A 25,491-nucleotide genomic window follows, 5' to 3' on the forward strand; every position below is an offset into this window, starting at 1 on the left:
AAGGGCACTTTCTGAAAACAAAACAGAAAAGACAGATAATATGTATAAACACAACCTTGTTCCTATTGTTTTTTGTGGGCAACCCTACATTTACATGTAGCACATGTCTATGTGAATTGTCAACTCTATAAGGAATAGATGAGAATTTTGTGTCATAACTAAAATAACTAAAAATACATACAAGCCCAGAAAATTCTAATTCACAGATATATATGTTTATTTGGAAAAGCAGTCTTTTATACTGCTCTCATATACAAAAGTATCATCTTCCATTTGTTAATAGACCTGGATATATTAATTTTATATAATTATTAAGTGAAATACCCTGACCTCAGAATTCAAAATATCTTTCACCTATTCACTGAACCTAAAAAAAAAATTTAATCAGCTGTAATTTCAATGTTCTAGGCAATCTTTCACAAATGCCTCATTTTGAAATTTACAACCAATCTTGAACTGATAGTTGATAAAACACTCTCTAAATTGGCCTTAACTAAGACAGCCAAAAGCTGTCAAATAAACAGTGCTTCAAAGAATGGCGTATTTAAAGATATTAGTCTGTCCTCAACTTTGCATTTGACAACAGCATTTTGTTAGAAGTCTGGAGGACAAATGAGCAGACACTGAAAGCCTGCCCAGCCTGTCCTAACCCACTGTTCTCTTCTCACTTCTCCAAGTGGACTAGTTAGAACAATCCGCTGCTGCCACTTTAGAGACATTCCTAACATGACCAGTTTAAGGACTACAACCCCAGTGAGACAAGCTCATTCAGTCATTTCTGGTGTTTCCGAGGTTTTCCCCCTGAGTTTTTTTTAGATTATGTTTAAGGTTCACATCTAGTACAGCAAAATGTACTCACCAGAACAAAGAAGAAAGGACAAGGTGATGTACATAACTTGAACTCCTGAGAAGACCAACATTTTATGAAGATACACAACAAACCTTGGAATGTCGGTAAACACCGTACCTTTGACAGCAAATAAAAAAAAAAAAAGACAACAACCAGAGATCCGTTGACAGAGATGCTTGATTCTGAGGAAAGCATTTCCATCCACCCAGATTCCTAATTAACATAAGTTCCTTTTCTCTGTTTTGAAAACATAATTCAACAAGGTCTAAAAATATAATCAAAGAACAGATAGAGATTAAAAGTTATAGGTAGATAATAAATAAATAAATATCAAGTCAAAGTGGAAAAATACTAACAGAGAATATTTGCTAATTTGTGTGTTTGTGTGTGTGTGTGTGTGTGTGTGAAAGAGATAGCAAGGGAGGAAAAGGAGTCATTTAAATCAATATATTCTTTTCTTAAAAAAAAAAAAAAGCTCCATTGTCATTATTTTAGGAAGGGCACCAAACTGGAGAAGTCCTCAACAAGGCTATGTCTCTGGAAGACCCACATGACCTACCTCATACAGAGATATTTGGTGTAAGGAAAACAGTTCAGAGGTTGTGGCTATTTTATTTGTTCCCGTGTTCCCTTTTATTTCCTCACTCAGAGTCTTCCAGAGAAGTCTCCAGTTCATCTATGAGTGATGGGCTCTGTGTGCTGAGAGGATTGCACAGGGAAGATAAGACACAGAGACATGGTGTACTCTCTCCGGAGGTCATAAAGCAGGTCATGAGTGAAGCCTGTTAAATACTTCTCTGTAGATCGTTCCTCGGCTGGAGACTCAGGGACAGTTTGGCCTCAAGAACTCGTAAGTACTAAAAGAATGAAGAGCTCATTTAATCTGGAAAAGGGGAGAAATATAAATCTTTTTCAAATGAATGAGTCATAAGAAGAAAAGAGAATCAATAAAGGAAAAAATGAGGTTGACAATGACATTTAGACATGGGCATAGGTTATTAACTTTTTAAATAAATTAATGCTAAAATCATGGCAACCTTCTAACAATGGTGACAACATTGCTCTGCTGTCTGTCAAAGCAGTGAACTGATGGTTAGCAGGAAAGGCCTGAACATCACAGCGCCAAATGCTCCTCTGGGAGTCTCATCTGGTTTAAGGACATTCCCCAAAATTTCAAAAGTACAGGGCAGGAAAGAGCATGGGCTGAGGGAAAGCTTCCCTGTCATCTTTGCTAATTGCTTCTCTCAAAATTTTCTGCAGCTATGCACACTAGGAATGGATTTTCTCTGTGCCTGGCCTGAGGCACCCTTTCCTACTTCTGTGCTTCTTTATCCTAGGGTACATATGGATATATGCAAAAATAACAAAGAAGCACTTACTGATAATCTATACCTCATTAAATTTAGAACACTGAAAATAGACCATTGCTTTAATGTATATAAAAGTATAAGACAGAGACTTTTATTTCTATCTCTTAGGTTGAGGGAAATCTAAACTGAAGCTTTTTAAACCGAAAATAAAATTTTCATACACTATATCCTGATTATGGTTTCCCTTCCTACTAGATCCTCCTCAACTTACCCACTTACCTGATCCAAACCCCTTCTTTCTCTCAATCTTAGAAAGAATGTTAATAAAATAAAATTAGATAAAATGAAAAACAAATTAGGAAGAAACAAATGAAGAAACAGAAAAAGAAAACCAAAGAAAAAGCTCAAGGAACATATAGCCACACATACACAATCAGACACACAGAAATACCATAAAAATACAAAACTAGAAACCATAATATACAGACAAGGAACATGTAAAGTTAAGGAAAAACAAAGCCCTGAAAGAGCACTATGATTTAAAATTGATTTTCAATAGAAGGGTTGTTTGAAATATAAAAGATAGGCTTGGCTCCATGATCTCTTTCTCAGCGTGTTAGTTGGTGGTGTATAGAAAAGCTACTGATTTTTCCAAGTGGATTTTGTATTCTGATGCTTTGATGAAATGATGGTTTCTAAGAATTTTCTGGTGGAAGGTTGGGATTTCTTATGAATACTACCATGCCATCTGCACATAGGAATTACTTGTCTCCTTTTATACAGACCACACACCAGGGCAGGACCCACACCTAAGAGGTTTATCCAACACAACCCAGACTTGCAGACCTGATGAGGTAAAGAAGGAAGGAGAGAGAGGGAGAGGGAAGGAGGGGGAAAAGATGCAAAGGAAAGAAAGAAGGGTGGAAGGGTGGAAGGGAGCGAAGGAGAAAAGGAAAATGAAACTGAGTAGGTAGGGAGGTGGGGAATCTAGAAGGTGCTGGGAGACAAATATGTTCAAAACACATTGCATGAAATTCTCAAAGCCTGCCGGGCAGTGGTGGTGCATGCCTTTAATCCCAGCACTTGGGAGGCAGAGGCAGGCGGATCTCTGTGAGTTCAAGACCAGCCTGGTCTACAAGAGCTAGTTCCAGGACAGGCTCCAAAACCACAGAGAAACCCTGTCTCGAAAAACCAAAAACAAAAAACAAACAAACAAACAAAAAAAGAAATTCTCAAAGCCTTAAGGATATTAACTTTATAAAAGTATATCTCATCACTCCCGCAGCTACTTCCAAAGTCTCCAAATTAACTTGATCAAGGGCTGGACAAACCTTTCTGCAAGCAGACACATGAACTTCCTCTATCATGAGACCGAACTTCCCACTGAAAGTACACCCAAAGCAACCACTATCACAGCTGCAGCCTCTAAACAACTCTTGCAAGAAATATCTGTAATAGCTGGTCCAGGAGGAATTTGACAGAAGGGCACCCAGAGACAGCAGTCAGGGCCACCCTCAGCACCCCAGTGGAGAAAAGCAACACTGCATAAACTCAGCAGGCGCTCTTAACTGTGGTTTGTGCACCACACGAACCCCACTCCTGCCAACCCTGTGGGAATGCAGAGTGTAGGAAGACACAGATTTTATTGGCTGCCTACAGCTTACAGAGCAAAGCCAGGGAAAGTTTACATGCAGGGGAAGCTGGGCATTCATAGGAGAGAAACGTGACCTGGGAAAGTCAACACAGAGTATAGTCAAACCAGGACAGGACAACAGAAGCAACAGACGGAAGAGACGAGGTAACACTCAAATGATCACATTTCCTTATATCCCCACTTCTCTTTCCCCACTGCAGCTATTAGTTATCTGCCAGTGATTTCATTACCTTACACCTTCACCCTGCTCTCTTCCTCACCAAAACAAATATTTCTTTTTTTGTTTAAATTTATTTATTTATTTTTATTGAAAAAAAATTTCCGCCTCCTCCCAACCTCCCACTCCTCTCCCCCTCTCCCCACTCCTCTCCCCCTCCCTCTTCAGACTGAAGAGCAATCAGGGTTCCCTGCCCTGTGGAAAGTCCAAAGTCCTCCCCCCTCCATCCTGGTCAAGGAAGGTGAACATCCAAACTGGCTACGCTCCCACAAAGCCAGTTCATGTAGTAGGATCAAAACCCTGTGCCATTGTCCTTGGCTTCTCATCAGCCCTCATTGTCCTCCATGTTCAGAGAGTCCGGTTTTAATCCCATGCTTTTTCAGTCACAGTCCAGCTGGCCTTGGTGAGCTCCCAGTAGATCAGCCCCACTGTCTCAGTGGGTGGGTGCACCCCTCGTGGTCCTGACTTCTTTGCTCATCTTCTCCCTCCTTCTGCTCCTCATTGGGACCTTGGGAGCTCAGTCCAGTGCTCCAGTTTGGGTCTCTGTCTCTATCTCCATCCATCGCCAGATGACGGTTCTATGGTGATATGCAAGATATTCATCAGTATGGCTATAGGATAGGATCATTCAGGTTCCCTATCCTCAGCTGCCCAGGGAACTAACTGGGGACCTCGAATTTTGCATGCAAATGGATGGAAATAGAAAATACTATCCTGAGTGAGATAACCCAGACCCAAAAAGATGAGCAAGGGATGTACTCACTCATAATTGGGTTCTAGCCATAAATAAAGGTCAATGAGTCTATAATTTGTTATCCTAAAGAAGCTAGATAAGAAGGTGAACCCAAAGAAAAACATATAGCTGTCCTCCTGGCTATGGGAAGTAGACAAGATTGCTAGGCAAAAAATCGGGATCTTGGGGGTGGGGTGGGAGGGGGGTAAGGGGAGAGGGGGAGAGAAAAGTGAGAAGGGTAGGATGGGGAGAACTTGGGAAACTTGGGGATGATGGGGATAAAAGAAGGTTGGATGGGGAGCAGGAAGCACATATCTTAATTAAGGGAGCGGTCTTAGGGTTGGCAAGAGACTTGGACCTAGAGGGGCTCCCAGGTTCCCAAAACAAATATTTCTTCTCCCTAGAGTCACAGTATCATGGGGCCAATGTAGCAGACCAATACTGCCCCCTACTGCTCATACCTTTTACACGTTTCTCTCATTTTTTCTTGTTTTCCTTCTTGTCTCTTTTTCTGTATGCACTCCTCTTACTGTTACACCTCTCAGAGACCAAGGCTGGCTGGTTAAGATATCTGGGTACACATCTGTACCCTCTCTTCTTACTATTCCACTAACCAAACTCCCACGAATTCCATTCACCCCCATTTTGTGCTTGGCCTCAGTAATTCTCACTCCTCTTCTCACCCAGCAGCTAATACTAGTAAGTAGTCTCACTGAGACTGCTTCATTTTCTTTATTTTCTTGACTGTTCATGACAAAATAACTAATATATCACTGTACACAATACCATCAGGGTCCCTTTACCATACTCCCTAGGCTAATCAGTACTGCACGAGGGTCTGCTGTACAGTCATGTGCTTTGCAGTTATGAGAGTGGGTTAACTGCTGAATGGGGACTCTTGCTGCCAACGGTGCTCAGAGCGGACTTGATTCGGAGTCTGGTGCCTTGAACACCAGTTTAATAGATGAAAGCCTGACCACAATTGTGCTACAACTTAGTCTGCCTTGTGAACACTGCAAATACATACGCTGGACAAAACGGAGGCAACCTGAACTTAAGGAACAAGACTAACAACAGAAATTTAACTGGCAATTTAAAGCCTGATGGGCAGATCTCAATGAAATAACACAACATGAAAAAGACAAAATGGATTTTCTCCTTCCAAACTTGCCAACGCTATAGCAAGGCTGCTGGTGGGAAACACTTCAATGAAATGACTTGTGCAAAAATCAAAAGAAGGTTTATAAGTGTGCTCAAATGATTCAAAGCCTTACATCCCTCTCTAATTAGCCACAGGGATAACAAGAGCAAACTTAGGCCTGCTTCAGGTACATTTGCACAAGATATTAGCATATGAATGAATCCTAGATCCCTCATGGTCATTTCCCATATGACAGGACTCACAAGCCTGGCAAAAGGAAGTTGAATTGAACTTTTTCTCAGAATAGGAAAGGGCTTAAACCTTCATCAAAGTCAAAATTTAGAAGTGAGGTTTCCTGGGACACAGGCTGGCTCCACAGCCTCATATCTTGATCTGCAGTGAAATATCCCAGGTTACAATACACAGGAAAATAAAATAGTAGAAATAATAATACGTTTGTTATTATTATCTTTCCTGGAATGCTTTCTTCTTGATTCAGTAGGGCTAGGAACAACACCAAAAACTATACTGTTCTCACAGAATTCTTTAAATTTGAAGATCATATAGTCATAGGTTGTTTGTAGGAACCTTTCTCAATCCTGTTGAGAAGAGAGTTATTGAGATATCTGGAGGTAAACTTGCAATCTTCAATGTCTCTGGAGTGTTGAGAGACTGACATCTAAAGTGCCCCAACAAATTCAAGAGCAGACTCAACAGTGTGGAGTATTTGGATTCCCAATAAAGTTTTAGCTACTTGACCAATAAAATCCCACATAACAGCTGTATATGGTGTCTCTATTAGAGTATTACTCAGCAGTTAAAAACAAGGACTTCTTGAATTTTGCATACAAATGGATGGAAATAGAAAACACTATCCTGAGTGAGGTAAGCCAGACCCAAAAAGAGGAACATGGTATGTACTCACTCATATTTGGTTTCTAGCCATAAATAAAGGACATTGAGCTTATAATTCGCAATCCTAGAGAAGCTAAATAAGAAGGTGAATCCAAAGACAAACATATAGGCATCCTCCTGAATATTAACCTTCATCAGGCGATAAAAGGAGACAGAGACCCACATAGGAGCACCGGACAGAAATCTCAAGGTCCAAATCAGGAGCAGAAGGAGAGAGAGCACGAGCAAGGAACTCAGGACCGCGAGGGGTGCACCCACACACTGAAACAATGGGGATGTTCTATCGGGACCCACTAAGGCCAGCTGGCCTGGGTCTGAAAAAGCATGGGATAAAAACGGACTTGCTGAACATAGCGGACAATGAGGATTACTGAGAACTCAAGAACAATGGCAATGGGTTTTTGATCCTACTGCACGTACTGGCTTTGGGGGAGCCTAGGCAGTTTGGATGCTCACCTTACTAGACCTGGATGGAGGTGGGTGGTCCTTGAACTTCCCACAGGGCAGGGAACCCTGATTGCTCTTTGAGCTGATGAGGGAGGGGGACTTGATCGGGGGAGGGGGGGGGGGGAAATGGGAGGTGGTGGCGGGGAGGAGGCAGAAATCTTAAATAAATAAATAAATAAATAAATAAATAAATAAATAAAATGAGTCTAAGTAATAGATTGGATTTAAAAACAGGCTCCACCATTAGGTGGCCTCCAAAACAGCACATCTCACCATCCATCACAGGTGCTACCTCATGGTGGAAAGATAAGAGAAAAATCACATCACACAAACCTTCTCAGAACAATAACTCTTGCAGTAGAAAAGCAAATTACAAGTGAACACCATGGACAAAACAGAAGACTTCAGAGAGTCCTCACCCTAAATAAGATGGCTGTACCATACAACACTCCTGAACACCCAGGGGTCTATGTGAAAGAGAAAGAGGAAAGATTGCAAAAATCAGAGGTAGCTGGTAACTTGAAGAAACAATGTTTTCTGAAGGCAATAGGTAAGATGCTCATATGAGTTTGAAATAATTGTGAAAACATATAAGACCTGAAGAAGTTCAATCTGGAAAAAAAAAAAAAAACATGAGGTGGGCAAGATGTCCCACCACTAATCAAAAAGCTACTGGCTTACAATTGCTGCTGAGTGGGAAAGTCAGCTTCCCTTAAGAGTGTGGCACCTAGAATATCAACGACACTACAGAGCAGAGCACAAGGCCTAGAGTAATCAACCAATGCAATGAGTTTGGCAGAAAGAGAAAGAGTGGGAATGAAGTCAGGTGAGAACTGGGAATAGTTAGAGACGGGGTGGTTGTGATAAAAACATATTGAGATAATTTCACCAAGAACTGATAACAAAAAAATTGAAAAAGTAAGTCTATTACTTTTCCAACTTTTTAGCAGGTAGAGGCACCTACTGGTAAGTCTGAGAACCTGAGTTTAATCCCTGGAATCCAAACTGTGGTGCCAGAGACTGCAAAGCCTAGCCCCCCTCCAAGTGTGGTTCCTGAGATGCAGGAAGCAATTCTCTCCAGGCAACCCAGTGGCAGCTAAATGAACATGTTACTTGAGGGCCAAGGAGGAAACACCTATGTGCCCCGAGGACTGCATCTATGGCATGTGCATACGCATTTGGCAATGTTACAAATGATTCTGGTTATAGCAATTCTACCAGTGTACTTGTTCTTCATGTTCCTTTTCTCCTTCCACACCAGTGACTTCTGAAAATATGGATGTGCTGTACAATAATATGAGCCTTCCTGATCTGATAGAGCAGTCAGTCATCAAAGATGTAAAGCTGAAAAATTTTTTCACAGACCTCGAAAGAACGGTACTCAACTTCATGTGGAAAAAAAAATCACCAGAATAACCAAAACAATCCTGTACAATAAAAGAACTTCTGGAGGCATCACAATCCCTGAATTCAAACTCTACTACAAAGCTACAGTTCTGAAAACAGCCTGGTATTGGCAAAAAAAAAAAAAAAAAACCAGACAGGAGTATTAATGGAACCAAATCGAAGACCTGGATATTAATCCACACACCTTTGAACACCTGATTTTTGATAAAGAAGCAAAAAATATTAAATTGAAAAAATAAAGAATATTTAACAAATGGTACTGGCATAACTGGATATCAACATGTAGAAAAATGAAAATAGGTCCATACTTATCACCATGCACAAAACTCTAATCCAAATGGATCAAAGACCTCAACATGAAGCCAGCCACCTCATAGAAGAGAAAGTGGGAAGTACATTTGAATGCGTTGGCACAGGAGACCACTTCCTAAATGTTACCTCAGTAGCACTACACTGAGAAAAACAATTAATAAATGGGATCTCCTGAAATGAAAAGCTTCTCTAAAGCATAGGACACAGTCAACAAAACAAAATGACAACCAACAGAATGGGAAAAGATCTTCACTAACCACACATAAGACAGAGGTCTGATCTTCAAAATATACAAAGAACTTAAGAAATTGGTTTATCAAAAGAACAAACAATCCAATAAAAAAAATGGAATACAGACCTAAACAGAGAACTCTCAACAGAGGAGTCTAAAATGGCTAAAGGACACTTAAGGAAATGTTCAACATCCTTAGTCATCAGAGAAATGCAAATCAAAACAACTCTGAGATTCCATCTTACACCTGTAAGAATGGCCAAGATCAAAAACACTAATGACAACTTAGGCTGGAGAGGATGTGGGGTAAAGGGAACACTTCTGCATTGCTGGTGGGAATGTAAGCTGGTACAGCCCCTCTGGATGTCAGTGTGGTGATTTCTCATAAAATTAGGAAACAACCTTCCTGAAGACTCAGTAATACCGCTTTTGGGTATATATCTAAAGGATGCTCAATCGTGCCACAACAACACGTGCTCGACAATGTTCAAAGCAGCTTTGTTTGTCATAGCCAGAACCTGGAAACAACCTAAATGCTCCTCCAATGAAGAATGGATAAGAAAAATGTGGTACATTTACACAATGGAGTACTACACATCAGAAAAAAATAATGACATCTTGAGTTTTGCAGGCAAATGGATAGAGCTAGAAAACATCATATTGAGTAAGGTAACCCAGACCCAGAAAGACAATTATCACATGTACTCCCTAATAGGTGGTTATTAAACATAAAGCAAAGAAAACCAGCCCACAAATCACAATGCAAGAGAACCTAGACAAGAATGAGGACTCCTGGAGTGACACCCATAGACTAATCTACATGGGAAGTAGAAAAAGACAAGATATCCTGAGTAAATTGGGAGCATGGACACATTGGCAGAGGGTTGAAGCAGGGAAGAGGCAGGGAGGAGAGCTGAGAAAAATGTAGAGCTCACTAAAAATCAATAAAAAAATAAAAATAAAACAATCCTTCAGGCAAATGCATCAGGGTCTCAAGAAAGGAACAAAAATTGGAGCACAATCCCCAAAGCCCTTGATTCGTTTGTATTAAATATACAAGCATTTGACTTTCGTATATGAACTCCAGAGTAGGAACAGAATGGCGGTCTTAGCATATTTTTTATACAAATCACGGGCTACATCGTGAGGGTTGCCTTCTGTCTGAGAACCATGGAAGCTTATGTGCTTTATCATTCACCGAAGAAATAATCAATTCTCCAGATTTTGTTTTTCCTTCTCCTTTCTTTTGAAATGAGACAACCACGGTTTATTAGGTAAAACACAGTAGATGGTTCCACTAATACCTCTGAGTTTCAGTCTTGCTCTAAGGAAAGAAACCTTCACTCATCCCATAGAGGACCCTTAACCTATATAGAGAAATTGACACTAGCTGTGAACTTATACCGAGGCTTCAGGAAAATCTTCACAAGAAAAATATTAAGAGAAAGGCTAGGAAAAGCCCAAGATGTAATTACCCAGATGCCATGGTTTTCCTTCAGGTGATCGATTTGATCACAAGGGCAATATAAATTTAGTTAGAAGAAAAAGTGAGTGGAAATTTATCTCATTGCTGAGAGACTAACCTTTCATAAGGATGCTCCCTGGGACTCCCACGCTCTGTATTGTTAACCTAACTGTTCCCTTAGTAACCATCATTATCCAGTAGTACCAGAAAGAAAACTTTTTGCACATCTTTCAGGATAATTGTCATTTCTGTCATAAGATCACAGCAAAAGCTACTCAAACCACTTTCACACAATTAAATCTTCTTACTTATATCGCCTACAAAGAGGCTCCGGTTCGTCACCGGTAACACTACCTCTCCAGTACGCATTGGTCATAAATTGTTTTGAATCTGCCCATTTTCTTTGGGACCCTCTAAAACATGAGACTTCTCCATGTCACCTCAGAATGATTCCAGAGAAATCTCTTCTGAGTATAAATATCCAGGGGCTGAAATACTGCTGTAAGCCTACAAGACTCTGTAGACTTCTCCTTATGTGGAAGACAGTATTATCTGTTCTGCTCCAGAAATCAACAAGTCAGTATAGTATTGTGTCTACCTCCTAAATCTTCTAAGTATGCCAAAAAGAATTTCTAAGTTTGTGGCTATATTACTAATATGAAGTATTGTAGCAGACTTTCTTTAGGGCCACCATGGAGCTCCCAAATCATGACATGGAGAATTATTAGTTAGGAATGCTTGGGCTTACCTTTTACTCATTTCTGGATAGCTCTTATAAGTTATTTTACCCTGTTTCTCTTCATCAATGTTTTGTCTTGGAGCTGTTTACCTTTCTTTCTCTATGTCTTACTTTCCTGCCATCTCCATATCTTGCTGGAAGCTGCCTGGCTTCTACCCCAGAACTGTCCTCTCTTTCTCCGTCAGTGTTTTCTTCTCCTTCATCTCTCCAATTTATTCTCTCTGCCCACATGCCCAACCTATCCCTCCTCTGCCTAGCTCTTGACTTCAGCTCTGTATTAGACCATTCAGGTGCCTTAGGCAGGCAAGGTGAAACAAACTTAACACATCTTTACATAATTAAACAAATGCAACATGAACCAAAGGAAACATTCTATATGTTAAAAATGGTAGCATAAACAAATGTAAGATACCTTTACATATTTAGAGTAATATTCTGCAGCATAAACAAATGTAACACATCTTTGCCTAGTTAAAGTAATATTCCACAAAAGGTACACTCTTCCTGTCAAAAAGAGAAAGAGATGGCCTCAGTACGTCCAAACATTCTTAAGTCATGGACTACATACCAACCTTCCAGTATTGGAATAATCATGAATGAACTTCCAGATTTAATCTACATATGGGAATTTTAAATTTAAAACTGTCAAACAGAAACCTTGTCCTTACAACAGACATCAGAAAGGGGCACTCTAGTTGTGATTGGACGCAGGAAGCCTTGTACAAATGATGCTGCAGAGTGCCTTGCTCATAGATGGGATGGTGTAACAAGGACCCAGACCTTAGCACAACTGACTTAATGTGGCAGGACTCTTCAGAATGTAACGCTCAGTACATACACAGCACCACCTAGCAAGACTAAAATGAAGACCTAATCCATCCTAGTCCATGGATCTGCAAAAGCCACTAAATGTAGTCATGTTGCTTTTTGGCTTCTGACATTCTGCTATAGGCTAACTGCTCTTCTTAACTGAAGTATGCCAACTCAGAACTAGAGTTTCATTCTTAAAAGCTCACCCTGAAAAAGGTTCAGGGCTACATCGGGAGCAGGAATACCCAGTGTAGTTGTCTGCTAGCTAATGAAGACTTTCTGTTGGCTTCAATGCATGTGCCAGGAGTTTTCATTGATGGATGCCCCACAATTTTGGAACCTGCTGCTTCAGGTGACCTGTTCCCACCATACACTCAATCATAGTTCTCACTCAGGGACATAAAAGCATCACAAAATAGAGAGAGAGAATAATACGGTTTAAGATTAAATAGTCTTGATGTATATGGTCAGTTTCCTTGCAAGGTCAAGAGACAAAAGTTCGACTCCTGAGGCAAGAGTTATTTCCAGAGATATCATTCCCACAGAAATTATTCAAAAATCAGCACTCTGCTTCAAAGTTTGCCATTTGTAGTTGTCAAAAGCATGTATTGGGTTGCCTTATTATTCAAATAAGCAAAAAGCATGATTTTTTGAAGATTAATGTTTATTTATTTTTAAGTTTATTTGTGTGCATGTATAACATGTCTATGCAGGTGTCCACGGCAGACAGAAGATTGTATGAGATCTGCCTGAAGATGGAGGTTATAAAACACCTGATATGGACACTGAAGAACAAACTTGGGTTCTCACCAAGATCATCAAGCTTTCCTAACACCTGTACAATCTTTCTAATCGCCTTGATAAAGAGTGGACTTTAAGAATTTTTTAAGAATCATAACTAGGGCATTGATGGTTTTAAGCTATCACTTTACAGAATGTAAAATTAAGATTTAGAAATTTAAGTGTCAATAAGTAGTTTATCCTTTAAAGTAAAACCTTGAGATCAGAGGATCTGAGAAATGAAAAGAACAGTGACAGTCTAGTCTTCTGTGTGGATCCTACACAGAGATTCACCCAATCTTCTAGGGCTATGGGAACCTGATGACACAATCACCAATCCAGTGTAGACTTCTGGACAAAACTGTGATCATTATAAGATCCCCAGGAATACGTAGCTCCATTAAAACTCAGCATTCACCAAAATGTGCTATAGTAATGGCACCATGACTTTCTCTGCAAAAAAAGTAAAAGAAGTCAATAAATGTTTAAAGAAAATATTGAAAGATTACTTCAAGCTCCTTAAGAAGTGTTCCATAAAATTTTCAAAGGGGAAAACTCAATTGAAAACATTAATTTCTCCTTTTGTGAACAGCTAAACCCTGACTGCTCCCGGCATCTGCACACGTCCTGCTGTGGGTGTACTGGACCATTTCTACTGCCTCAGCTCTACCTTAGTCGTGGAGCTTGCCCAGATGGGGGATTGTTAGTAGGCCTTGAGAAAGACATGGTAAGTAGAAGATTGTGAAGTGGAAAAGACACTTAGCTCATGTAAGATAAAACAGCAGAGGAACTACATACACATGAGACGCAGCAATCTAACCACAGAGTAAAAAGGACAGGGATATTGGACAGAGGGATCCTAGGGTATCCTGTGGTGTAGAATCTTCCATGGAGTTCAGGGGATAAGAGGATGCTCCCAGGGAGTTTCTTGCTAGCCTGATAGATTACAGACTGTAACAGAGATCTATTGAGCATCAGCTTTGGAATTATTTCATGTTTGTATATCTGATATTAGAAATTCATAATAATTAAGTAAATTGATTTTTTTGTTTGGATTACTCTACCCTTATGTCCCAAATGCAAAAACTACTTTTAGAAATTATAATATTAAAGGGAGGAACACGTGTTACTCTGCCTTTCATAGCACATTGGTTTGTTACAGTCATTTTTTCCTGTGTATTATGAACAAGATTAATAACACGAATCTAAGATATTGCTACTAAATTTTCATTACTGATGAAGAACTTATATTGAGAATGGTATTCTTACTTGTGTGCAATACAGTAAGTGCATTTGTTGCTGTAAGTATGGTTATCGGTTCCACAGACTGGAAAATACTCTCTGGTACACATTCTATTACGACTATACAGACCACAATGTTCCTACAACACACAAAGATAACATAAACATATTAGACCATAGGCTGTTGAATAAATTGTTCTTACAGTTTGCATGTAATGTCATACATAAAGGTTTAAATATCATCTACACAAGATGTAAAGGACATATAACACAATAAAAGATGAGAAAATAATTACTACATTTGTACATTTATAGTTTTACACCTCTACTAATTAGAACACAACACAGCTGGGGTAACATACTCTTGTAAGGCAGCCAGTGCATGTTGTAACATCTCTGTTTCCCCACCAGACATTTCCTTCATACCCCTATCACCGAATTAAACTTTTTATTGAGTATTCTCTTAATACTCTGTATTTTTTTCTGCAATTCAATGCACATATTTACATGTCAATATATCTCATTTTTGTGCATGTTCATAAATACACATCTTCAATATTAGTTACTTTGATAATTTATGCAAAGAAAGTAAGGCTATATATGTTATATACATGTGACTGACTTTTTATACATCCTTGTGACATATATTAATATTTAGAGTGAGAATTTATTTATTTTCAAATGTAACATTCTTCTATGTGAGTATATGGAAGTCATTATTTTTTACATTAAGTTAACCACTGAAATGTCTTTCACTGGGTTGTACAGATACAGACTTATATATCTAATTACCAAAGGTTGGATTTTGGGGTTAAGATACTCATTGTTGAATCTTGTGTCAAGAATACGTTGACCAGATCTCTGGGAATCCAGTTGAAGAGAGTGACGAAGGATTATATGAGCAAGCTGGGTCAAGATCATGACAGGGAAACCCAAAGAGACATCTGACCTGAGTTTTTCATAGTTCATGGACTCTGGGTCAACAGCTAGGGAGTCAGCATGGGACCAACCTAGGCCCTCTGCATGTGGGTGACAGTTGTGTGACTGTCCCTGATGTTGGCTCTTTTGAAACCTGGTCCCTAGAGTGGAATGCGTTGCCCAGCCTTGATGGGAGAGGGAGAAGGTTGGTCCTTCCTTGACCTGTTATGCCATGCTTTGCTGACTCTTATGGGAGGCGTTACCCCTTTTGAAAGGAGAATGAGGAGGAGTGGTTGAAGGGGAGGTGTGAAAAGGCGGTGGGGGAAGGGAATTAGAGGAGAAAAGGGAGGGGAAACTGTGGTTGGTATGCAAACTAAATTTTTTTTAGTATTCTTTTTTTTTAATTTATTTATTTATTAAAGATTTCTGTCTCTTCCCTGCCACTGCCTCCCATTTCCCTCCCCCTCCCCCGATCAAGTCCCCCTCCCTCATCAGCCCAAAGAGCAATCAGGGTTCCCTGCCCTGTGGGAAGTCCAAGGAACCCCCACCTCCATCCAGGTGTTGTAAGGTGAGCATCCAAACTGCCTAGGCTCCCACAAAGCCAGTACGTACAGCAGGATCAGAAACCCATTGCCATTGTTTGCAAACTAAATTTTAAAAAAGATAACTCATTCTCACATCTTGTATCAATAATAAACTGTCTTTAAGTTCAGGATTGATATTTTGAACTTATTGTAACAAAATGTATCATTTTTAAACTTTTGAAGAGTTTATTTTCTTTGGTAAATTTTACATTAAATTACTCAGTTTATAAAAAAGAAAATTTTAATTTTTAAATTTCCAGATGAAATGATAGTTACTTACTGGTCTGTAAAATGCTCTTTTTATATGGGAACCTTCTGAAAACAAAACAGAGAAGGCAGATAAAATATGTAAAAACAATCTTGTTCATATTGTTTTTTGGTGTGCAGTGCCTATATTTATGTTTAGCACACATTGATGTAAATTGCCAATGCTATAAGTAATAAATGAGAATTTTGTGTCAGTGGCAAAAAGTTAACTGAAAAATACACACAAATCTAGACAACTCCAATTCCCAGATATATAGACATACCTGGAAAAATAGCATTTTATACTGCTCTCTTGTATAAAAGTGTCATCTTCCATTTGTTAATAGACCTCGATATATTAACTTTATACAATTATTAATTGAAATACGGTGACCTCAGAATTCAAAATATCTTTCACCTATTCATTTAACTTGAAAAAATTACATCAGGCGTAATTTCAACATTCTAGACAATGTTTCACAATAGCCTCATTTTGAAATTCACAACCAATCTTGAACTCTGATAGTTGATAAAACACACTCTAAATTGGCCATAACTAAGACAGCCTAAAGCTGTGAAATAAATTGCATCTTCAAAGAATAGCGTATTTAAAGACATTAGTCTATCCTCAACTTTGCATTTGACAGCAGGATTTAGTGAGAAATCTGGAGGACAAATGAGCAGAGGCTGAAAGCCTGCCCAGCCTGTCTCCTAACCCACTGCTCTCTTCTCACTTCTCCAAGTGGACTAGTTAGAACAATCTGCTGCTGCCACTTTAGAGACATTCCTAACATGACCAATTTAAGGACTACAACCCCAGTGAGACCAGCTCATTCAGTTATTTCTGGTGTTTCTGAGGTTTTCCCCCCTGAGTTTTTTTTTAGATTATGTTTAAGGTTCTCATCTAGTACAGTAAAATGTACTCACCAGAACAAAGAAGAAAGGACAAGGTGATGCACATAACTTGAACTCCTGAGAAGACCAACATTTTATGAAGATACACAACAAACCTTGGAATGTCGGTAAACACGGTACCTTTGACAGCAAATAAAAAAAAAAAGACAACAACCAGAGATCCACTGACAGAGATGCTTGATTCTGAGGAAGCATTTCCATCCACCCAGATTCCTAATTAAGATAATATTCCCTTTTATCTTTTTCTAAAATATAACTCTAAAAGTCTAAAAATATAATCAGAGAACAACCAGAGATTAAATTTATAGATAGATAATAGATAGATAGATAGATAGATAGATAGATAGATAGATAGATACCAAATCAGAATGGGAAAATACTAACAGACTAAATCTATTACTCTGTGTGTGGGTGTGGGTGTGTGTAAGAGAAAGCAGGAAAGAAAAAAGATACATTTAAATCTATATTTTCTTTTTTTAAAAAAGACTCCATTGTCATTTTTTTTAGAAAAAGCACTAACCTAGAGAAGCCCTCAACAAGGCTATGTCTCTGGAAGAGTCATGTGACTTACCTCACATAGAAAGATACTGGGTTTAAGGACAACAGTTCAGACACTGGCGAATTTGTTCGTTCCAATGTTCACTTTTATGTGCTCAAGCCTAGTCCTCCAGAGAAGTCTCCAGTTTATCTACGAGCGATGATCTCTCTGTGCTGAGAGGACTGCACAGGGAAGATAAGACACGGAGACATGGTGTACTCTCTCCGGAGGTCATAAAGCAGGTCATGAGTGAAGCCTGTCAAATACTTCTCTGTAGATCTTTCCTTGGTTGGAGACTCAGGGACAGTTTGGCCTCATGAACTCATAAGTGCTAAAGGAATGAAGTGTTCAATTACTCTAGGAAAGGGAAGATGTATAAATCTTTTCCAAATGAATGAGTTGTAAGATTAAAAAAATCAATGAGGAAAATAAGTTGAACAATAACATGAAGGCATGGACCTAAGTATGCAAGCATCATGGCAACCTTCTAACAATGGTGACAACATTGCTCTGATGTCTGTCAAAGCAGTGAAGCTTTTCTTGTTAGCAGAAAAGGCCTGAACATCACAGGGCCAAATGCTCCCCTGGGAGTCTCAGCTATAGCTTAGTTCAAGGACACTCCCCAAAAACAGAATTCAAAAGAACAGAGCAAAGGGAGCACAGGCCGAGAGGAAAGCTGCTCTGTCAGGGTTTGATAATTGTTTCTCTCCAACCTTTCTGCAGCTATGCACACTAGGAATGGATTCTTTCATTGCCTGGCCTGAGGCACCCTTTCCTACTTCTGTGCTTCTTTATCCTAGAGTACATAGGGATATATATAAAAATAACAAAGAAACATTTACTGATAGTCTATATTTCATTAAATTTAGAATACTGAAAATAGACCATTGCTTTAATGTATATGAAAGTATAAGACAGAGACTTTTATTTCTATTTCTTAGGTTAAGGGAAATCTCAAACTGAAGGTTTTTAAATTGAAAATAAAATTTTTATACAATATATCCTAATTATAGTTTCCCTTACTACTAGATCCTCCCCAACTTACCCACTCACCAGAATCCACACACTCTATTTTTCTGTCATTAGGCTACAAGTAGCCATTTAAAAGTAATCTTCATAAAATAAAATTAGATAAAATGAAACAAAAAACAGAATAGGACTAAACAAATGAAAAAATATTTTTAAAAAAGAAACAAAGAAAAAGCTTCAAAAACATGTAGACAAAAATATAACATCTGCATGCACAGAAATACCATAAAAACACAAAACTGGAAACTACAATACATAGAAAAAGGATGTGTAGGGTTAAAGTAAAAAATAAAGCCCTGAAAGAGCATTATGATATAAAATTAATTTTCAAAGTAAGGTTTACTTAAAATATAGAAGAAGCATTTGTATTCATGATCTCTTTCTCAGCATATTTGTTGGTGGTGTGTAGAAAAGCTGCTGGTTTTTACAATTGATTTTGTATCCTGACATTTTGATGAAATGTTTGTTTCTAAAAATTTTCTGGTGGAAGTTTTGAGATATCTTATGACTACTACCATGTCATCTGCAAAAAGGGATTACTTATCTTCTGTTATACAGAGCACACACCAGGGCAGGACCCACACCTAAGTGTTTTATCCAACACAACCCAGACTTGCAGACTTGATGAGGTAAAGAAAAAAGAAGAGCGAGGAAAAGAGAGGAAAGAAGGAAGGAAGGAAGGAAGGAAGGAAGGAAGGGAGGAGGAAAGAAATGAAAGTAGGGTAGGAGGGATGGAGGGAGTGAATGAGAGAGGAAAAAAGAAAAATTAAGCTGAGTAGAGAGGTGGGGGATCTAGGAGAAACTGGGGGTAAATATATTCAAAACACATTGCATGGAATTCTCAAAGAACTAAAATTAATTTTATAAAGAATATTCCATCGCTATCACAGCCACTTCTTCAGTCTCCAAATTGACTTGATCAAGAACCCAACAAACCTCCTCTGCCATTAGACACAATGAACTTCCTCTATCATGAGACTGGACTTTCTACTGCAAATACAACCAAAGCAACCACTACCACAGCTGTAACCCCTAGGCAACTCTTACCAGGAATATCTGTAATAGCTGGTCCAGACGGAATATGACAGAAGGACTTCCCAGAGACAGCAGTCAGGGCCACCCTCAGCACCCCAGTGGAGAAAGGCAACACTGTATAAGCTAAGCAGGAGCTCTAAACTAGTTTGGATGTGGAGTAAGGGGAACACTCCTCCATTGCTGGTTGGGAGTGCAACGTGTCCAACTTCTCTGGAAATCAGTGTGGCGCTTTCTTAGAAAACTGGGACTCAACCTAACTCAGGACCCAGCAATACCACTCTTGGGCATATACCCAAAATATGCTCAATCATACTAAAAGGACATTTGTTCAGCTATGCTTATAGCAGCATTATTTGCAATAACCAGAACCTGGAAACAACCTAGATCGCCCTGACCTGAATAATGAATATAGAAAATGTGGCATATGTATACATATTTACACTCAGTGGTAAAAAGCAATGACATCTTGAAATTTGTAGGCAAATGGGTGGTGCTAGAAAAAACATCCTGAGTGAGGTAACCCAGACCCAGAAAGATGAACATGTATGTAGTCACTCATAAGTGGATACTAGTTGTAAAGCAAAGGATATTGAGCCTATAGTTCATGATCCTACAGAAGCTAAGTAACAAGGTGAACCCTAAGAAAAACATATATAGATCCATCTGGAAAGGAGAAACAGGCAAGATTTCCTGACAAAATTGGAAGCATGGGGGCAGAGGGAAAAGGGAGAGTGGAAGATGAAGAGGAGGGGAGGATGGGGGGAGAAGAACTCAAGGGAACGGGATAGTCGAGATGGAGAAAGGACAGAGATGAGAGCAAGGAAAGAGATATTTTGATTGAGGGAGACATTATGGGGCTAGCAAGAAACGTGACATTAGAGAAATTACCAGGAATCCACAAGGATGACCCCAGCTAAAACCCTAAGCAATAGAGGAGAGGATGCCTGAACTCGCCTTGCCCTGTGGTCAGACTGATGAATATCTTAAATGTCACCATAGAACCTACATTCAGTAACTGATGGAAACAGAGGCAGAGACCTGTAGCGAAGCACTGGGCTGAACTCCCAAAGTCCAGTTGAAGAGTGGGAGGAGTGAGAATACGAGCAAAGAGATCAAGATCATGATGAGGACACCCACTAAAATAGTTTACCAGAGCTAAAGGGATCTCACCAACTCCAGCTGGACAGGGAAAGAACCAAACTAGTTCCTCTGAATGTGATTGACAGTTTTATGACTAGAGCAGACTGAGGGGCCATTGGCAGTGGTACCAGGATTTATCTCTACTGTTTGTACTGGCTTTGGGGGATCCTATTTTCTTTGGATGGGTGCTTTGCTTGGCCTATATATGGTAGGGAGGGCCTTGGGCCTTCCCCAAAGCAATGTGCCTCACCCTCTCTGAAGAGTGGATGGGGCTTTGGGTGAGGGATAGGTGGAGGGATGGGAGGAGGGGAGTGGGAACAGGGATTGGAATGCAAAATGAAAAAAAAAAGATAGTTTTTTTTTCTTTTAAAAAAAAGGAAATTTAACAACAAAAATAACAATTAACTGTGGTTTGGGCACCACTCCACCACCCACACCTGCTAACCCCATGGAAATGCAGAGACTGCAGTAAGACAGAGTTTGTATTGGCTGTCTACAGCTTACAGAACAGAGTCAAGTTAAGACTACATGCAGGGGAAGCTGGGCATTCATAGGAGAGAAACGTGACTAGGGAAAGTCAATACAGAGTATAGTCAAACCAGGACAGGAGAAAAGAAGCAACAGACCGAAGAGACAAAGTAACATTCAAATGATCACATTTCCTTATATCCCCACTTCTCTTTCCCCACTGCAGCTATTAGTTATCTGCCAGTGATTTCATTACCTTACACCTTCACCCTGCTCTCTTCCTCAACAAAACAAATATTTATTAAGCAGAGTCATAGTATCATAGGGCCAATGTAGCAGACCAATACTGCCCCCTACTGCTCATACCTTTTACATGTTTCTCTCATTTTTTCTTGTTTTCCTTCTTGTCTCTTTTTCTGTATGCACTCCTCTTACTGTTACACCTCTCAGAGGCCAAGGCTGGCCTGGTTAAGATATCTGGGTACACATCTGTACCCTATCTTTTTAGTATTCCACTAACCAAAATTCCACTCCCACAAATTCTACCCACCTGTTCTTTCCTTTGCCTCAGTAATTCTCACTCCTCACCCAGCAGCTAATACTAATTGTCTCACTGAGACTGCTTCTTTTTCTTTATTTTCCTGTCCATTCATAACTAACTAATTTATCACTGTACACAGTACCATCAGGGTCCCTTTACCTTACTCCCTAGGTTAATCAGTACTGAATGAGTGTCTGCTGTATAGTCATGTGCTATTCAATGTACACTCATACCACAAGGTATTTGCTCACCTGTGTTCATAGCAGCATTATTTGTCATAGCCAGAACCTGAAAGCAACCTAGCCATAAATAAAGGACACTGAGCCTATAATTTGTGATCCTAGAGACGTGTGCCATTTGTATAACAACGTTCAGCAGAAGCTCACAGAAAAAAAAAGCTGGCTCAGAAATTTAGTGGATCGATAACTTATGTATTGCAGAAGAATGACTTTTATTGAAAAAGCTTTAAAAGTTTTATATCCAGATAAAAGAGCACAATAAATCAAAATAACTTACACCTTCAAAAATATAAAAAAGAGTGTGGCAGCTAGTATATCAACCATACTGCAGAGCAGACCATGAGCCTGGGAGTTATCAGTCACAATGAGTTTGCCAGAGAGAGAGAAAGAGAGGGAGAAAGTCAGGTGAGTAGGGAGGAGAGAAAACTGGGAATAGTTAGGGTTGGGGTCGATGTAATCAAAACACATTGTATGAATTTCACCAAGAATCAATAACAGAAATTTGGAAAAAATAAGTTTATTACTTTTTCAACAGTTTAGCCAGTAGAGACACCTATTGCTAAGACTGAGAACCAGAGTTTAATCTTTGGAACCCAAACTGGGAGAAAGGGAACCTGACACAAAGCTTGTTTTCTCATTTCCACACATGTACCATGCAATATGCCCACCCACTTACATACACAATCCTACAATCAAAGGCAATGAATTTGTTTAGAAAAAGGACTCTTAATTAGGATAACCACTTGCCATTGACATTCCTCTAAAGTATGGTCTACTGGTCCATTGTCAGCATCCTTGTAAGACTACAAGTTGTCCTAATAGCCTCACCAAATGGAGAAAAACCACAAGGTGGTGGACCTTGAATTTATCAATAACCCACTAGTCCTGCTACATCCTACAATTCTAAATCACGTGGGCTTTTTCTGGGAGACTCAGAAGGCTTCAAGAGGCTTGGAAGTTCAGAATTTTGACAATATCTTGGTCTGTGTTTTCTGAGGTAGTATTACATTTTGAAATATCTTCTAAATATTATAGAATGGATTGTCCTGAAAACTAATTCCCTAAGACCTTTTACTAACATGCTAGACCAAGGGTAAATGCTGTCCCTGAGGCTTTGTAGAAGGAATGTCCAAGTGTTCAGCTGGTAAAGTCCAGGAATTGAGCCTTCCTATTCAACATTCAACAGAGCCAAGATCAGGGCACATAGGGATGCATAAAGAGCTTCTTTTAGATCAACACTGTACACCATTTAGTAGATTCGTGGCCCTGGGATGAAACAGTACAGGTATTAGCCATCAGAGGAGGTAGCACAAAAAAAAAAGAGGAAGACTTCTTACCAAGTCTGTGGAAGAAATATTTAATAGAGTTGATCACATATTTCCAAATGCAAACTTTTTATACTAAGAACAAGGAAGGAACTACCCCACATCCTTTCTCCAGATTCCCAATGATTAACTTTCTTCTCCCTTTAGCCTTAGAATAGATACGGCACAACATGGGTACAGACAGCCTTCTGGATACTTGAAATGCCCCTCTATACACATTTAAAATAATCTTCCTTTCCAAGCTTTTCTTATCCTGACCAAACATGGCTAATATGAAGGAAATATCCACACCCAGATCTCTGTTTTTCTTTTAAAAAATAAATTAGAATAGTTATTTTAAAAAACTGTACAAGTCCTTACAGAATCAAAATACAGGAGAATGTCTCTTCTGTGTATACTTGAAAACTAACCAGGGAATGGAAACACACCAAAAGATCTTAATGTGATCTTGATTATGCATGTCTTATCTTCTCAGTCACCGGGTCTAGTTCTGAACATTGTGTTGGCCTTTGGGTCAGAAACTTGGTTAGAAGTAAGATCAACAGCTAATCACAGATAAGGGAACATCCACTCATCTATGACAATTTGGGACAATTTGGGCCTCATTTCCTAGAAAAAAATGGAACCCTGGTTAATACAGTTGCATTAGAAATCTGTTTGCTAGTTCTATGTAAACCATTAATTTTCCTCCTAGAGCATCAGATCTTTTTTCAGTTATGCAAAGATCCTAATGTTAAGTTGTAGTGATTGATTTTTCTGTAGTTTTTTTCTCAAAATTCATTTATACTGTAACAAAACTTGAACTTTGATTATTAAAATTTCCCACAGTAAGAGAATTTTTAAAGACAATAAAGTATCACGTTTTCTACTTAAATTATATTTTATTACTAGAATGTCATATTTAAAATACCATTAAAATTCTTCTACCTTTTTTTCAGTTGTTTTACTTAGGGTTTCTAGAGCTTTGGAGAAACACTGTGACCATGGCAATTCTTACAAAGGAAAACATTTATTTGGGACTAGTTTACAGAATTTCAGTTTAGTTTAATTTAGAAGTTCAGAAATTTAGTCTGTTTCCTTCATGGCAGGAAGCATAGCAGCGTGCAGAGAGAAATGCTGCTGGAGAAGTAGCTGAGAGTTCTATAACCGGATCCATGGGCAGCAGGAAGAGAATCAAGACACACTGAGCACACCCCCTAGTGACACATTTTTTTCAACCAAGCCACATCTAGTCCAACAACGCCATACTTCCTAATAGTGCCACTCACTAGGAGCCTGTAGGGACCATACTGTCCTTTGTGATCTGGGCTACACCACTCAGCGTGATTGTTTCTAGCTCCATACAAAATCAGGACATCTAAAACAATCATGAATAATGAAGGAACTGTTGGAAGTATCACCATCCTAGATTTTGATTGCATTGCAGAGCTATAGTAATAAAAACAGAATGGCATTGCCATAAAATAGGCACACTGATCAATGAAATAGAATTGGAGGTCCATAATGCAATTAAACACACCTACAGACACCTGGTTTTGTACAAAGAAGCCAAAAATACACACTGGAGAAAAGACAACATCATCAACAAATGGTTCTGGTCAAGCTAGATGGGGAAAGTAAAAAAAATTCAAATAGATCCTTATCTCTCAGACTAAAGAAAACTCAGCTCCACATGAATTAAGGACCTTGACATAAGGCCTGATACGCTGATACTAGTGGAAGAAAGAGTAGGGAATAGGCTTAAACTCATTGACACAGAAAAGGATTTTCTGAACAGGACTTTAACATCACAGTCACCAAGACCAATAATTAATAAATGAGACCTCATGAAACTAACTGCAAAGCAAGCAGCCAACAGAATGGGGAAATATTTACCAATTATACATCTAACAGTAAGTTAGTATCTTAAATGCACAAAAAAATCTCAAAAATGAACATCATGAAGAGAAATTACTCAATTTTAAAATGTGGCACAAGATTAAACAGAGAATTCTCAAAAGACTGAATACCACTAACTGAAAAATACTTTTGAAAATGTTCACTATTCTTAGCCATCAGATAAATTCAAATTAAAATTGCTCTGAGATTCCATCTTATCTCAATCATAACGGCCCAGAACAGTAAAACAGACAGTAACTTGTGCTGGTGAAGATATGGGGAAAAAGGAATACTTATCTATGGCTGGTGGGAAGACAAACTTGTACAGCCACTAGGGAAATGAGGGTGGGGATTCCTCAAAAAAAAAAAAGGTTAAAAATC

At 39.0% G+C, this 25,491-nt stretch overlaps 1 long non-coding RNA gene across 1 annotated transcript; it reads right to left on the reverse strand.

Annotated features, from left to right (window-relative positions):
* LOC121442225 lies at positions 1-1,440 on the reverse strand. Its single transcript, XR_005973538.1, has 3 exons — positions 1,410-1,440; positions 860-967; positions 1-11 (listed from the first exon to the last, which is right to left on the reverse strand). It is a non-coding gene; the product is annotated as an uncharacterized LOC121442225 (long non-coding RNA).
* Positions 1,441-25,491: the final 24,051 nt, after the last annotated feature.

This window comes from Microtus oregoni, unplaced genomic scaffold, assembly GCF_018167655.1.
Source record: "Microtus oregoni isolate MIOR12 unplaced genomic scaffold, Mior012 000088F_ref0000325, whole genome shotgun sequence".
Lineage (NCBI taxonomy): Eukaryota > Metazoa > Chordata > Mammalia > Rodentia > Cricetidae > Microtus > Microtus oregoni.